Source organism: Mesocricetus auratus, unplaced genomic scaffold (genome assembly GCF_017639785.1).
Source record: "Mesocricetus auratus isolate SY011 unplaced genomic scaffold, BCM_Maur_2.0 Super-Scaffold_100004, whole genome shotgun sequence".
Classification (NCBI taxonomy): Eukaryota; Metazoa; Chordata; class Mammalia; order Rodentia; family Cricetidae; genus Mesocricetus; species Mesocricetus auratus.
In genome coordinates, this window is record NW_024429189.1 from 1,766,417 (window position 1) to 1,782,334 (window position 15,918).

Sequence of the window (15,918 nt, forward strand, 5' to 3'; positions counted from 1 at the left end):
GCAGGAGCCTGGCCACGCTGGTTCCGCCCCGGGATCACATGACGCGGGGCTTCTTTCAGGCCTGGCAAACCCCTGAGCTCCAGGCCAGGCCAGCCCAGGAGCTCGCTGGCTGCCGGCCTCAGTTTCTAACTACGCGATACACTTGCAAATCTCCCTCGCTCCCTGTCGCAGTTGTTTGGTGAACTGGATCCAGTCCTGGGTGTGGTCTTGTTCAATACTGAGTCCTTAAGGAAATGACCGTGTGGCTCAGTAAGTACCGCTTGGAGAAGCCTGAGTACAGCTCGGTGTTTCATTGCCTTTGGGAGTTCATAGACCGTGGAATTTCTGTAATTCCACAATTTCAAAGCAATAGAAAAGGAAAAGCAGGAGCTGAGGGTGTAGTTCAGTTGGTAGAGTGCTTGCCTGGCATGCACTTCGCCTGGGTTTCTGATCCAGCACTGCTTGTAGTTGGACGTGGGGATGCATGCTTTTGAGAGACAGGAAGATCAGAAGCTCAAAGTCGTCTCTGCTAGATGTGAGCTCGACGTCGATAGTCCAGGGAATAACACGCTTGCATGCGAGTGTGAGCACTGGAGTTCGCATGCATGGAACTCATGCGAGAGCTAACAGGAGGGGTGGGTATTTAAAGTATGTGGGTGGGGGCTTTGCCTGCATGTATGTCTGCCTGGAGGGCAGAAGAGAGTGTTGGAACCCCTGGACCTGGAGTTGTAGACAATTGTGAACCATTAAGAGAGTACTGGGAATTGAACTAGGCCTTTTGTAAGATCAACCGATGCTCTTAACTGCTGAGCTATCTCTCTCTCCAGCCCCCACACAATATAGTTTAGTAAAGACAGGCAAGTGTGGTGGTGAACATCCTTAATCCCAGCATTATGAAGGCAGAGGCAGTGGATCTCTATGAGTTCAAGGCCAGCCTGGTCTACAAAGGGAATTCCAAAACAGCCAGAGCCGTTACACAAAGAAGCCCTGTCTTAAAAAACCAAAAAGGGGGCCTGGAGAGATGGCTCAGGGGCTGGAGAGATGGCTCAGTGGTTAAGAGCACTGACTGCTCTCTGGAAGGACCTGGGTTCAATTCCCAGCTCCCACATGGCAGCTCACAACTGCCTCTAAGTCAGTTCAAGGGAATCTGACACCCTCATACCAATACACATAAGATAAAAAATTTTTTTTGTTTGTTTGTTTTTCGAGACAGGGTTTCTCTGTTTGTTTTGAAGACTGTCCTGGAACTCGCTCAGTAGACCAGTGAGCTGGCCTTGAACTCACAAAGATCCACCTGCCTCTGCCTCCCGAGTGCTGAGATTAAAGGTGTGTGCCACCAATGCCTGGCCACATAAAATTAAATAAATTATTAAAAAAAGAAAAAACAAAAAGGAAAAAAAGAAAGCTAATAAAAATGGAAAATTAATTAAAAATGACAAGTAAGAAGGGGGAAGGAAAAAAATCAAGATGTCAGAAATCCTTAAGTTTTCCTATTCATACATTCATACATACATATACATTCATAATAGTACTTTTTTTTTTGTTTTTTTGAGACAGGGTTTCTCTGTATTGTTTTGGAGGCTGGCCTTGAACTCACAGAGATCTGTCTGCCTCTGCCTCCCGAGTGCTGGGATTCGTACTTACTTCTTAATTTTTTTCATGAGCCAGGAAAACTTTAATGTTTGACATCGCTTTTCAGATCCTCTTATTTTCATGCTCCCGGCCTCTAAGGCTTCATTGGCCGATAGAGCAGGCACACACTTTTCTAGACCAAAGTCCCAAAGTTTCCCATATTCCTCCCAAAAAAGAACAACATGGTCAGGTTTGTCACAGAAACACCGCGATCCTGGTACCAACTTCTGTCTTGCTGGGATAAAACACCATGACCAAGACAAGTTATAGAGAAAAAAGGAGGGGCTGTTTGGGATTACAGTTTCAAAGGGATAATGGTCCGTGATCACCATCATGGCAGGAAGGCATGACAGCAGACAGTCACTTGCAGCAGGAACAGCAAGCTAAGAGCTTCTGTCTTGAACCACAAGCACAAAAAGAGAGTAGGGCTGGAGAGTTGGTTCAGCAGTTAAGAGTACTTGCTGCCAGTACTCAGGAGGCAGAGACAGACAGATCTCTGAGTTCAAGGCCAGCCTGGTCTATACAGTGAGTTCCAGGATTGACAGTGCTGTTACACAGAGAAGCCCTGTCTCAAAAAACAAAACAAACAAAAAACTTGTTGCTCTTCCAGAGGTTCTGAGCTAAGTTCCTGGTATCCACATAGCAGCTTGCAACTATCTGTAACTTCATTTCTGGGGGATCTGAATCTCTGTCTTCTGCCACCATAGTCAAGGGCACCAGGCATGATACATAAACTCATACACCTAAAACAATTAAATAAATCTACAAAAAATTAAGGGAGCTGGATGGTGATAATGGCACACACCTTTCATCCATCCCTGCACTCGGGAGGCAGAGGCAGGTGGATCTCTGTGAGTTCGAGACCGGTCTGGTCTATAGAGCGAGTTCCAGGACAGCATCCAAAGCCACAGAAAAACCCGTCTCAAAAAAATTGTTTTTATTTTTACTGATGAGTATGTATATGTTTGTGGGACAGAAGATGGTGTGGGATTCCCTGGAACAGGAGTTACAGATGGTTATGAGCTGCCCAATGTGAGTACTGAGAACCAAAATGGGGTCCTCTGCTACAGCAACAAGTGCTCTTAACCACGGAGCAGTCTCTCTACACCCCTTGGAGTTTCTTTGTTGTTTTGTTTTTGTTTTTCAAGACAGGGTTTCTCTGTGTAACTTTGTAGACCAGGCTGACCTTAGACTCACAGAAATTCACCTGCCTCTGCCTCCGGAGTTCTGGAATTAAAGGCATGCACCAATGCCCAGCAGTAATTTTATTATTTTATTTTTTTATTGCCTGGGTGTATGTCTGTGCCACGCATGCCTAGTGCCTGCTGAAGCCAGAAGAGGGCACCCGTCCCCTGGAGCTAGAATTACAGAGGTTGTGAGCTACTGTGTAGGTGCTGGGAATCAGCCTGACTGAAGCAGGATTTTTGTCTTAGCAAGGTTTGACAGTCTCTCTCTTGTGTCCTGCTTGTCCAATTTGAACAGCATACCGTCAGCAGTTGAGGCAAGGGCACTTTCTTTCCCAGTGGCTTACTTTTGCCACAAAGAAAGTAAACTCTAAGTGAGTTTATTCAATGCCCATCATCTTCTCTGAAGTAAATTGGTGCTGTCAGGAGCAGACGTGTCTCATTGTCATAAAATAAAAGAAGCCATGTTATTAAAACATCTTCAGTGGATATTCTATAGATCTCTGAAGTGTCTGAAGATGATCTACCTAAAACATACCTGTTTGACCTTGTAAACATACCAAGATGACTACATATTTGATTGTAAGTGGTGACTAATTCTAACCTGCATTTCCTTGTTATCCTATATAGCTGGCAATAATAACTTTCAAGGACTAGAAATTGGCATTACATTGTTAAATGGGCTGTATAGGTACAATATCTTGAATGAGATTAGAAGCATATGTGCAGTATATTTTAACAAAATTAATTTCAAATTTGTATCAATATACAAAATTTCTTTGCAATATACAGAAGTCAAATCTAATGTAAATTATTTAAAACTAGTATTTGCTTATTAGTAGTAGATTCAATAATCTACCTTTTTATCTTATATCTATATTCTCCTTTTTTCTTTTCAGAGTAAATTCGATAATCTACCCTTTTATCCTATCATATGTATATCCCCCTTTTTTGTTTTCAAAACAAGAACCCTGAATATAATCTCCTTTGTTTAGCTTTTAACTAATTCCCCAAAACAATGACAAATATCCATAACCTAGTGAAAGACTAAAAGCTACCCACCCTACCACTTCGGAATGTGGGAGTCCTGTTCTTAAATTTACTTCCTGCTATCTGGGAACGACAGCATCTTTAGGGGATCCTGAAAAGAAAAATTTGGGTTAGTTGTCAAGTCCTGGGAGAGGTAGCTGTATCATTTGCTGCCCAGTCACTGCGTACCAGGAAAGTGCAGGGCTTGTCTCAAGTCCTGGATAGAGTAGTCTGGAAGGCTGGATCATCACAGCTAGTTTGTAGTCCAAAGCTGATTTCTAGGTGGTGGTGGTGTTTTTCAGCTTAGTGGTGGACTCATCCTTGTGCAGGTCTATCAAGTTTTTGGAGACTTCAGAGATTGCATTAGGACAATCCCTTTTCTTTCTTTCTTTTTTTTTTTGTTTTTTTGTTTTTTTTTTTTTTGAGGCAGGGTTTCTCTGCATTGTTTTGGAGGCTGTCCTGGAACTCCCTCGGTAGACCAGGCTGGCCTCGAACTCACAGAGGTCCGCCTGCCTCTGCCTCCTGAGTGCTGGGATTTAAGGCGTGCGCCACCAACGCCCGGCTAGGACGATCCCTTTTCTTAATTTCTTCTTTGAATGCTTATTTGTACAAAGGTCTTTAAATTCCTCAGGATGGTTGTTTTTATTTTCCTGGAAAAACAAAAACAAAACCTTTCCCTAACTCTAACTTTGGGGGGGTTCCTAATCTAATCTTTATCAATTGTGATTTGTAGTTTCTCCTGAGATTTTTGTTTTATCTTCCAAAGCTCTTCTATCATCCAGAGCAGTGTGGTTTTTTACAGTAGGCATTGGGTTCTTTCATTGCTCTGGGAAGGAGTTTGCATGGTGGCAGGAAACGACGGAGCCAGATTTGGCATAGAGGCCACTCAAGGAGTTTCCCAAGGGTAAAGAGTTACCTTGACTGTCCCTTGTTGATTGCATTCATTAGTCTAATGCCTGCCTGTGCCCCACCCTCTGCATTATCCAGAAGGGAGGGGTGTTCCGTTTGGATTATGCTTAGAAAAAACATTGTTTTTAGGACACCTTGTTCACCACAGTTGAGACATTTGACATTTGATTTTTCTTCAAACCTCTGGAAATCACCTCTCCTATCTACGCATCATCATGGTCATGTGATTCAATGCTGACTTTATATCAGACCTGTGGTGATATATTATTTATGATTTACTAAAGCTTTGCCCTTGCCGGGCAGTGGTGGGCACACCTTTAATCCCAGCACTCGGGAAGCAGAGACAGGCGGATCTCTGTGAGTTCGAGACCAGCCTGGTCTACAGAGCAAGTTCCAGGACAGCCTCCAAAGCCACAGAGAAACCCTGGTGGGGGGTGGGGGGGGGGAGCTTCGCCCTCAGGGTACAGAAAGTAAAGTAAAGCTAGCATCCCAGCAGCCGTAGGGCCAGGCAGTAGTGGCATACACCTTTAATCCCAGGACTCAAGAGACAACAAATGAATCTCCGTTAGTCAAGGCCACACTGAGCTACATGAAATTGATCAGTCCTAAAGATTAACACCTCACACAAAGGTGATCTCAGCACTTGGGATTCCATGCCTTTAATCCCAGCACTAGGAGAGTATAAAAGGAAGAACCAAGGAGCTGGGCGTTGGTGGCGCACGCCTTTAATCCCAGCACTTGGGAGGCAGAGGCAGGTGGATATCTGTGAGTTCAAGGCCAGTCTGGTCTACCAAGCAAGTTCCAGGACAGGCACCAAGACAATACAGAGGAACCCTGTCTCGAAAAAACAAAAACAAAAACAAAAAACAAAAAAAAAAAGGAGGAACCAAGGGGGCTCAAGTTAGTCTCCAGCCTGACATAGATAGAGGGAAGAGCTAGTGTCTGGCTGCTTTGCTTTTCTGATCTTCAGTTTGAAGCTTGAGCCCCAATATCTTATCTCTGGGTTTTTAATTTTTATTTTTTTGTTACACGAACCCATTCCTCCAAGGGTGCTGACCTTGCCTCTAACAGTCTAATAATCCTTTTGCATTGGGAATTAGCATTTTAAAACCAGAGATTGAATTATTATTTGTCTCTCTTCTGAATCTGGTATCATTCTATATACTGCTGATGACAGTCTTTGTAAGGAATCCGCAAAGGCTTCCTTTGGGCCCTGTATAACTTTAGTAAATGATTCAATTTTCTTTCCTACTTCTTCAATTCTGTCCCAAGCATCCAAAGCTGCTGCATGGCATAAAGCCAGGGTGTAGTCATGGTATGATCATCATATAGAGATTGTATTTCAATAGTAGCATAAATCTCCTTCTCCAAGAAGTTGATCTTGGGGGATTTCCATACTGTTAGCTATACTTTGCTATTTAGTGGTCTTAGCCTCTTCTCTGGACCAGGTACCCCATTGTAATTGTGGTCCAGGCTCTAAAACAGCTCTAATCAAGTCTCTCTAGTCTGTAGGGAATGCATGCCATGTGAGACTATTGATTCCTTGAATCTTCTTAAATCTAGCATTGGCCCAGAAGTCCAATCAACTCTTACAGAGCCTCTATCATTGGGCAATTCCTGTAAGGTGACTGGATATATTAAGGTTGGTTGTTTTAAAACCTTAGGCTGAGGGCTAGAGAGATGGCTCAGAGGTTAAGAGCACTGACTGCTCTTTCCAAAGGTTCTGAGTTCAAGTCCCAGCAACCACATGGTGGCTCACAGCCATCTGTAGTGGGATCTGGTGCCCTCTGCTGGCCTGCAGGCTGACAGAATGCTATATACATACTAAATAAATAAATCTTTAAAAAAAAAAAAAACCTTAGGCTGTTACTCTCTAACCTTATAATGCAATGCTGAAATTGGTTTGCCATTAAATTCCTCTGTCTGGGTCTGAATATCTTTGTGATCTGTTTTATTAGTTTTTTTTCTAAAACTTGTATGTTAGCACTCAGATTAACCAACTTTCTTAGTGATAAAACAAAAATGATAAAATTGATAGTTTAAAATTGGCATTACCTAAATCCCATCTAAATTAGTTATCCTCTTATTTAATTGTTCCATCTTCAAACTGTCCAGTGTATTATCATAGGGAGACCTAAATCCCTCCAGTGTAATAGTGTTTCCCATTTTATAATGTGGTGGGGGGAACTCTCTTTTAACTAATTCCTTCCTTTAAGAATTCCCATGAGGTTGGAGAGATGGCTCAGTGGTTAAGAGCCCTGGCTGCTCTTCCAGAGGACCTGGGTTTAATTCCCAGCATCCACGTGGCAGCTCACAACTGCCTGTAACTCCAGTTCCAGGGAATCTGACATCTTCACACAAACATATATGCAAGTGAAACATGAGTTAAAAATAAATGAGCTGGGCAGTGGTGGCTCACACCTTTAATCCCAGCACTCTGGGAGTTCCAGGCCAGCCTGGTCTACAAGAGCTAGTTCCAGGACAGCCTCCAAAACACTACAGAGAAACCCTGTCTCGAAAAGCCAAAAAAAAAAAAAAAAGAATTCCCAATTGTCTTACCAAATATGCCGACAGTGTCAGTGAACTGTGAAGCGTAGCAGTCTGATTGGAGAAATAGCATGTAGCTGGGAGCTGGGAGTGGCAGCCCAGGGAGAGGGACTGTAGGGAGTGTGGAAAAAACACGTGCTGCGAGAACAGCCTGAAGGCCAAGCCAGCCAGTCTAGGGCAGATAAGACCTGTGGTGTTTGGATCCCAGGTGCTTCTGGAGTTTGGGTGGCAGCTAGAGACTATTTTAGCGAGACTATAACAGGAAAATTCCAAACTTGCTAAAAGGCTTGGGAAAAGAAAAAAAGAAAAATCTAGCCAGTTGGGCAGCGACTCCGGAGGGAGACCCTCGCGCAGCTCTGGCCTGTGCCAGTGGCTGTAAAGCCACAGGCAAATGGCTTTTTCATGAATTCATACCCCAAAAGTTGGATGCCAGATGTAGCATGAATAATAAAACCCAGAGACAGATGTTGGGGTTAAAGCGATCGGTAGCCAGCCACTGGAGAGTTCTTACCTCTCTCAAGGCTCAGACCAGAGGGGTTATCCTGTTCTCACTCTGACTGCAGACTGCCTGACTCCAGTTTCCTCCCGTCTTACATTGCTCTCTAGTGCTGGGATTAAAGGCATGCACCACCACCGCCGCCCAGCCTCTATGGCTAACTAGTATGACTGCTGGGATTAAAGGCATGCACCACCACCGCCCAGCCTCTATGGCTAACTAGTGTGACTGCTGGGATTAAAGGCATGCACCACCATCGCCCGGCCTCTATGGCTAGCTAGTGTGACTGCTGGGATTAAAGGTGTGTGCCACCACTGCCTGGCCTCAGTGGTTGCCAAATGTGGCTAGCTTTGCACTCTGATCTTCAGGCAAGCTTTATTGTTAGATCATAATCAAAATATCACCACGGGAGACTTTTTACCAGATTGTGCTACGATTAAATATGCCGAAAGTAAACGACTCTGAGGTCAGACTCGATGTCTGAACCAACACTGACTACTTAGTCCTGTTGAACCAAACTGCCTTCTTGCCTCCCTTGGGTGGTCACTCGGTGGGCCACGGTAGTCAGACTGTATTTAAACTGTAGCAGAATCCATGTGACCTGAAATTTGCCTCTGATTGACTTCAGGTTGATTCAGCAGCATTAATCACATTCTAATACCATGTAGCCATCAACACTATTTCCCAAACTCTTTATCACCTTAAGTAGACACTCCATAATGCTTTACACAAGAATCCCCATTCCCTATCTGCCACAGGTTCTGGTAATATCCGTGCTGTTTTCATGTTCTGTCAGCCTGTGTTCTTCTTTTTCAGTTTTGATTATTATTTTAGCGTGTGTGTGTGTGTGTGTGTGTGTGTGTGTGTTGTGCACATGGATGCAGGTGCCGTTGGGGAACAGAGGCGGCACTGGACCCCTGGAACTTGAGATATAGATAATGTTGTGAAGCAACCTATGTGGGTTCTGGGAATTGAAAGTGCGTCCTCTGGAAGAGTAATACATAGTCTTGACCACTGAGCCATCTCTCCACCTTCTGAAGCTGTGGTATTCTTGCATCCCTGTTCAAGTGGAATCGTGCTGTGGTCTTCTGCTTGTGTTACTGACTTATGTTGCATGGCATAATTACTTGGAAGCGCCTACTTGTTACAGCATGTAAAAGAATGTCGCTGTTTTGTGTCTGAGTGATGGTCCCCTGTATGTGTGGCAGGGACTGAGGTGCAAGCTAGAAGACCCTGGCTACTGACAATGCAGGCGTCAATAGGGGCTTCCAGAAGCCTATCTAGGAAACAACCACACCAGGAAGGACAAGCATGTCTGCCTTCTGGCTATTGCAATAAATGGCATCATACAGGGATTTGTCCAGGCTTTCAGAAGGAGAATGGCTGAATCATGTGTTAATTCTGTGTGATGAGAAACACAGCATCCCATCACAGCTGTGCCCTCTTGGGTTCCACAGTAATAGCTGAGTCCAATCACTCCACTCTGTGGTCAACACTTATCACTTGTTAAAAAGAAATAACGTTCATTCTTGTAAGAGAAAAATGGTGTCTCACTGTGGGTGTTTTGTTTGTTTATGTACGTGGTTGTTTTGTCTACATTTATGTCTGTGTACCACATGTGTGCGGTGTCCAAAGAGACCAGAAGGCAGTGTTGGATCCTTTGGAACTAGAGTTACAGGCAGCTGTGAGCTGCCATGTGGGTGCTGGGAATTGAAGCCAGGTCCTCTGGAAGAGCAGCCAGGGCTCTTAACTGCTCAGCAGTCTCTTCTTGTTTTCCTGTTCTCATTGTGGTTTTGATTTGCATGTGTATCCACCAACTTTGTTTGTTTGTTCGTTTGTTTCTGTGACCCTTGATAATCCATATGAATATTGAGGTTAATCTTTTCTCTCTCTTGTTTTTAAAGGCAAGGGTTTCACTGTATAGCTTTGGCTGTCCTGGAACTCACTCTGTAGACCGAACTGGCCTTACACTCAAAGATATGCCTGCCTCTGCCTCCCAAGTGCTGGGATTAAAAGTGTGCGTCACCACTGCGCACCTTAAGGTGACTCTTTCCTTTGCTCCCTCCCTTCCTTCTTTCTTTTCTTGGTTGTTTTGAGACAGGGTCACCTGTAGCTCAGGAGACTTCACACTATAAAGCCAAGGATAACTTGAATTCCTAATACTCATGTCTCTCATGTTCTCATAGCACAAGCACACCCCCACAATGTCTGATGGGTTTATTTATTTATTTATTTATTTATTTATTTATTTTGGTTTTTCGAGACAGGGTTTCTCTGTGGCTTTGGAGGCTGTCCTGGAACTCACTTGGTAGTCCAGGCTGGTCTCGAACTCACAGAGATCCGCCTGCCTCTGCCTCCCGAGTGCTGGGATTAAAGGCGTGCGCCACCAATGCCCGGCATTATTTATTTATTTGTATGATTGTTTTGCCTTCATGTATGTGCATCAATACATGCCTGGTGCCAAGGAAGTCAGAAGAGGGCTTTGATCCCTTGGAACTGGACTTACATATCGTCGTGAGCTGCAAGGTGGGTGATGGGAGCCGAACCAACCCTGGTCCTCAGTAAGAACAACAGGTACTTTTAACTGTTGAGCCATCTCTCCAGCTGCTAACTTTATTCTTAAAGGTTTCCTTATTTTCATTCTCCGTGGGGGAGATGGTTGGGTAGGTAAAACCAGTTGCTGCCAAAACCTGACAACCTGGGTTCTTCTATGGATTCCAAAGAGGAAGGAGAGAATTCACACCTGAAAGTTATTCTCCGATCTCCACAGTGGGATTTTTTTTTTAGGTTTTTCAAGACAGGATTTCTCTGTGTAACAGTCCTAGCTGTCCTGGAATTCTATTTGTAGACCAGGCTGGCCTGGAACTCACTGAGATCCACCTGCCTCTGCCTCTCAAGTGCTGGAATCAAAGACATGTGATACCACTGCCCAGCACAAAGTAAAGTTTTACATTACTTTTTCTTTTCTTTTTGGACTGTTGTGGGTAATTGAAGAAGCCCTGAATGACTGTGTATTGTTGACATGGCAAGAGTCATGTCCAGGACCCAGTACCTCAGACTATGGGAAGAGTAGATCCTTTCCAGTATAGATCAGGCTCAGAATTGGCCTTCCTCCAGTCCATTTGGATATTTTGGCAGTGTGTGCAAAAACTGGACTTCTGTGGAACAAACTTCGTACTTTGTAAATATGTATTACTCTCATTGCTTAATAAAGAGCTGACTGGTCAGTAGCTGGACAGGTAGAGGTTAGGCATGAGAGCCAAACTTGAGAAGATGGGAGGAAGGAGGGCAGAGTCTCAGGAGTGATGTTCAGATGCAGAGAAAAACAAGATGAATGTGCCATGTCGGAATAAGGTGCCACCACTTGGCAGAGTGTGGACAAAAAATAGGGGCTAATTTAAAATGTAAGCGCTAGCTAGTAACAAGTCTGGGCTGTCAGTGAAGCATTTATAATTAGTAGCAAATCTGAGTGATTTGGATCCTCCGGGATGACTAAAATTTGACAGTGTTGGCCTACAGAGATCTCCTACCAGACCAGCTAGTCCCTTCCCTTGTGCTGTACAGGATAGAAGAGCCGAGATTCCAGGGTTTTGTGCATGGTTGCTGCTCGTCACAGTGAGTACAGCCCACGCAGTCCTAGCTTTTCTGAGTGGTTTTCCTTTCTTCATTCCCTTGCCACCCCAGTTAGGTTTCCAGGGCCAAGCTAGGCTTAACATAGCTGGTGAGAGAGGTAGCTCACTGAGTGAGGTGCAAGCAAGCGTGAAGACGTAAGTTAGGGTCCCTAGCACCTATGTGAAAGTCTGGAGTTGTGGCAAACCTGTCTCCAAAATAGGGTGATTGATGAACTTATCCAATGTCAGCTTCTGGCATCTGAGGAGACAGCCAGCTAGTTCTCTCTCTCTCTCTCTCTCTCTCTCTCTCTCTCTCTCTCTCTCTCTCTCTCTCTCTCTCTCTCTCTGTCTGTCTTTGTCTCTCTCCCCATCTTCCTCTGTCTGTCTCTCTGTCTCTCTCCTCTCTGTCTGTCTCTCTGTCTCTTTCCTCTCTGTCTGTCTCTCTCTCTCCCCCTCTGTCTCTCCCCATCTTTCTCTGTCTCTCTGTCTCTCTCCTGTCTCTCTCTGTCTCTGTCTCTGTCTGTCTGTCTCTCTCTCTCTTTCTATGTCTCAACATGATACAGGACAATCCTGGAACATGCTGGTCTCGATGTCTATAGAGATCTGCCTCCTTCTGCTTCAGGAGTGCTAGGATTAAAGGCGTGTGGCACTATGCCTGACCTACAAAAATTACAAAACGTATTTATTTATTTAGATAGAGTTTCGATATATAGCCCTGAAAGGATTTCTCTGTAACAGCTCTGGGTGTCCTGGGAAACTTGATTTATAGACCAGGCTAGCCTCCTATTGTTTATGCCTCAAGTGCTGGGATCAAAGGTGTGTGCTACGGCCGCCAAGCATATGCATCCTTCCTTGTATTTTGACAAGAGAGCCCATAGGTCAGTGGTGGATTCTCTGTATTACTCAGGCTCTGATTTGTGACCTAGCATCCCCTCCCTCCTTCCTCCCCACCCCCTCCCCCAGAGTTCCTCAAGCCAAAATTATTGCAACAGAGGCCAGTACACCAGATGTAGATGGCAGTAAGAAAAATGTTTAATCATTTGTTTGAGCCTAGGGAGACACAGAGATGAAAAGAGCCAAAACTGATTTAAGCTGTGAGCTGTCTGGACAGGAAAGCCCAAGGAAGCAATTGACTGGGTAAGGAGAGATCAAGAGAGTCTGGATCCCCTGATGAGATTTATGTTCTGGAAAGCCCATTCCTGGATTGTGGGGCTGCAGAGGGAGTGAGGAGGCCATGGTAGAAGTTAGGAGAAGAAATGGTGATGGGAGCCAGTCAGATGACTCAGCAGTAGGGGTGCTTGGCACCAAGCTTGAGGACCAGAGTTCGATCCCTGGAACCCACATGGTGGATGTGGAACACCATCTCTAGCAGACAGTCCTCTGGCCCGCTATGTGTGCACACATGTAAATAATTTTTTAAAAATTTATCTTAGAAGCTGGGCGGTGGTGGCGCACGCCTTTAATCCCAGCACTCGGAAGGCAGAGGCAGGCGGATCTCTTTGAGTTCGAGGCCGGGCTGGACTGATAGCCTCCAGAACAATACAGAGAAACCCTGTCTCGTAAAAAAAAAAAAAAAAAAAAAAAAAAATTATCTTAGAACAGAAGGAAGGATAGGTAGGAGAAACAGTTGGCTTCCCAGCACCTACGCTGGAGGATTTAAGGCCATCTGTAACCTCAGCTCCACTAGATGGAGGCTTCTAGCCTCCACTGGAGCTGCAGTCTCATGCATATACCCCCCTCACCCATATACACAAATTAAAAATAATAAAAAATTTGAAACTTAAAATGGTGATGGACGGAAGTAGGGCACTATTGGAGGAAGAGAAAAGCAATTGTTGAGAGATTATTGGTGACTAGAAGGAAACGCAGGGGCCAAGGACAGCCTCAGGCTTGCTATCTGACAGCTCCTGGGCGAGAGGCCCTTCTCTTGAAGGAGAGGGAGGAGCACAGTTGAGGGACAAAGCGGTGGCTGCGTGGAGAGAGCCCAAAAAAACCTCGGATTGGGCGCCGGTGAGTCAGCGCTGACGAGGGAAGGTGGAGTCAGTCCTGTCCTCAGCCCTGCTCCTGTGAGCCAGCCCTTCGCTGGAAGGGACCCTGAAGGCTAACTTGGGGGACGCAGGCCCCAGCACTGTAGGAGCAGCCCGCAAGGCCCGGAACCTTCGGCCGCCGCCTGCTTTCGCGGCGGGACACGACCGCGGAACCCCTCCTCTGTTGCTAAGGGGCGGCCCGGAAGTGACGCTTTGTTGACAGCACACCAGCAGCCACAGGCTCTCCAAGCGGTCGGAGCAGGAGGGGGGAGGGGCTGGGCCTGCAGCCAGCAGCCGGCGGCCCTCAGCGGCCCGAGGGCAAGGGAACGGCCTGTGTCCGGGCCTCTGGCCGCTGCATTCCCTCCCTGCTCCGCCCCGCCGACTCGGACCCGGACCCGACCTCCTGTGGCGCTCTGGTAGCGGATTCCCCAGGGCCGCAGCCTCGGTTTGTAAGTGTGCAAAGCATCCCGTCTCCCCGACGAGGGCCGCCCCCTCCCGGGGAACGTCCTAGTTGCGAGTCTAGAGACAGACGTGTCTGCATCCTTCTCTCCCCTCCCCCCTCAGGTCTAAGCGTTGCCCCAGCGACTCCTTGCAGGCCCACTTCGGCCAGGGGTGGGAGGGCCCTCGTCGCCTCCGGCCCAGGTCTGAGGAAGCTGCCTTGAAAATTGAGCTCTCTCCACAAGGAGAACGACGCTTTTTCGTGCCAGGTGGGGAAATCGATGTAGGGCTTAGAAGGCCTGCCTTTGCCCCTCCTACCTGTTGGATGAGCTTAGGTCTCCTTCCAACCCCCAAGCCGTGCTACTTAAAAGCTTAGGGATGGCTTGGTTCCTGGATCAGCTCCCAAAAATGGGATGGCAAGGCGCAAGCGGGTGCAACAGGGTCGGAAAAGGGCGAGTGGGCTTGTTAGCTGAAGACCAAGGGCGCCCATAGGTGAGGAGAAAATGAAACTCTGGTCTGGCCAGCTCTGGGTGGAACTTGATTTGTCTGCTCTTTAACCAGAGTCAGAGATTCCCCGTGTTTGCTTGTGCCTTGTAAGAGATTATTAAGGGGGGCGGGGGGGGGGGAGTGCCACCTAAAGCCTGTGAAAGCTGACTCGATGATTTTTCTGACAGGATGCTTCTTTAGGTGTCGAGTTAGCGTGACCATGGGAGATGGCATTGAAAACGATTGCAGGAAGCTAAGAGGTGGCCATCAGACGGAAGGGTCGTTGTCCCTTGGCTTATCTGACAAATGAGCGCACAGCATGTAAAAGAGTAATAGGTGTCGTGGACAAAGGGGAGGCAGGAGGGGCCGTGGGGGACAGACTCTAGAGCCGCATGCAGAAAGTGGTCAGGAGAGGTGTCCAAGAAGGTGGCTGTGTGAGCAGAGATGCCTGAGGAAGAAGTCCTTATGCTATCTGTGGGCACAGCATTCAACAGCCCGTTCAAAGAGAACCTGCGTGGGTCCGAGTGAAGGAGGCAGAGTGGACAGCAAGGAAGTCAGCTGAGTGCAGAAAACAACAGGGAGCCGGTTAGAGGCAGCCGTGTGATGCAGGGTTGACTTGTGGTTGTTGAAATGTTGGAGAAAATGCAAATATGTCGAGGTGACAAATGACCGTTGTACTTTGGCCTTGTGTTCTGAGTGCCCTTTTGCTTTCTGTACTGACCATCAGTGACAGAAATCTTTAAAAAGACAGCACGGGCCAGGCTTTGATGGCGCAAGCCTTTAATCCCAGCACTCGGGAGGCGGAGGCAGGAGGATCTCTGTGAGTTCGAGGCCAGCCTGGTTTACAGAGTGACTCCCAGGACAGCTTCCAAAGCAATAAAGAGAAACCCTGTCTCGAAAAACAAAAAAGACAGCACTGTAGGCAAGTCATGTCACACTACTGTTTCCTGGTTGTTAGAATATCTTTCCATCAGTAGAATAGGATTGCATGTGTGGCAGTGTGGGCGGGGCATATGACAGTAAGGGTCTGTCTACTACAGCCCTATAACCCGCTCTGCCTGGGTCCCCAGCTCATAGACTTTGTAGGGATCCTGGAGGAGGCACCCCTCGCTGATAAAAGTAATGGTGTGTCATCTAGGGGCCTTGGTTTGTTTTTGTTGTTGGTTTGTGTGTGTGTGTGTGTGTGTGTGGTTTTTTTAAGACAAGATCCCATTCTGAAGCTAGGCTGACCCTAGCAGTCCTCCTTAGCCTCCCAAGAGCTGGGATTGCAGACACGGGTCATCAACTCCAGCTGGTGGTACTTGCCTTTTTATTTGTTTGTTTATTTTGAGGCAGTTGCATGTCGACTAGGCTGGCCTCAAACTCACTATGTAGACCAGGCTGGTCTTGAACTCACAGAGATTCATCTGCCACTGCCCCGAGTCCTGGGATTATATGTTACACCATGCCTGACTCAATGAGGACTTTTAAAATCAAGCCCCAAACCCCCCCTGCTGTCATATTAACAGACAAATTGATAGTGCTATCTGATGATTTGCAGTGGCATTGAGTGTGTGGTCAGGTTTCAGGCAGAGGTTGCG

General features: G+C 46.5%; 1 protein-coding gene across 4 annotated transcripts in view; it reads left to right on the plus strand.

Annotated features, from left to right (window-relative positions):
* The first annotated feature begins 96 nt into the window (after window positions 1-96).
* Zer1 (zyg-11 related cell cycle regulator) overlaps window positions 97-15,918 on the plus strand; it is a 41,548-nt gene continuing 25,726 nt past the window's right edge. For 2 of the 4 annotated variants that reach the window (XM_040745068.1, XM_040745071.1), the window contains exons 1-2: window positions 13,467-13,863; window positions 13,979-14,121. The gene's annotated coding sequence lies outside the window, so the exon portion shown is untranslated. Of the gene's footprint in view, window positions 250-13,466; window positions 13,864-13,978; window positions 14,122-15,918 lie in introns of those variants that run through there. The other 2 variants (XM_040745069.1, XM_040745070.1) reach the window with 2 other exon arrangements.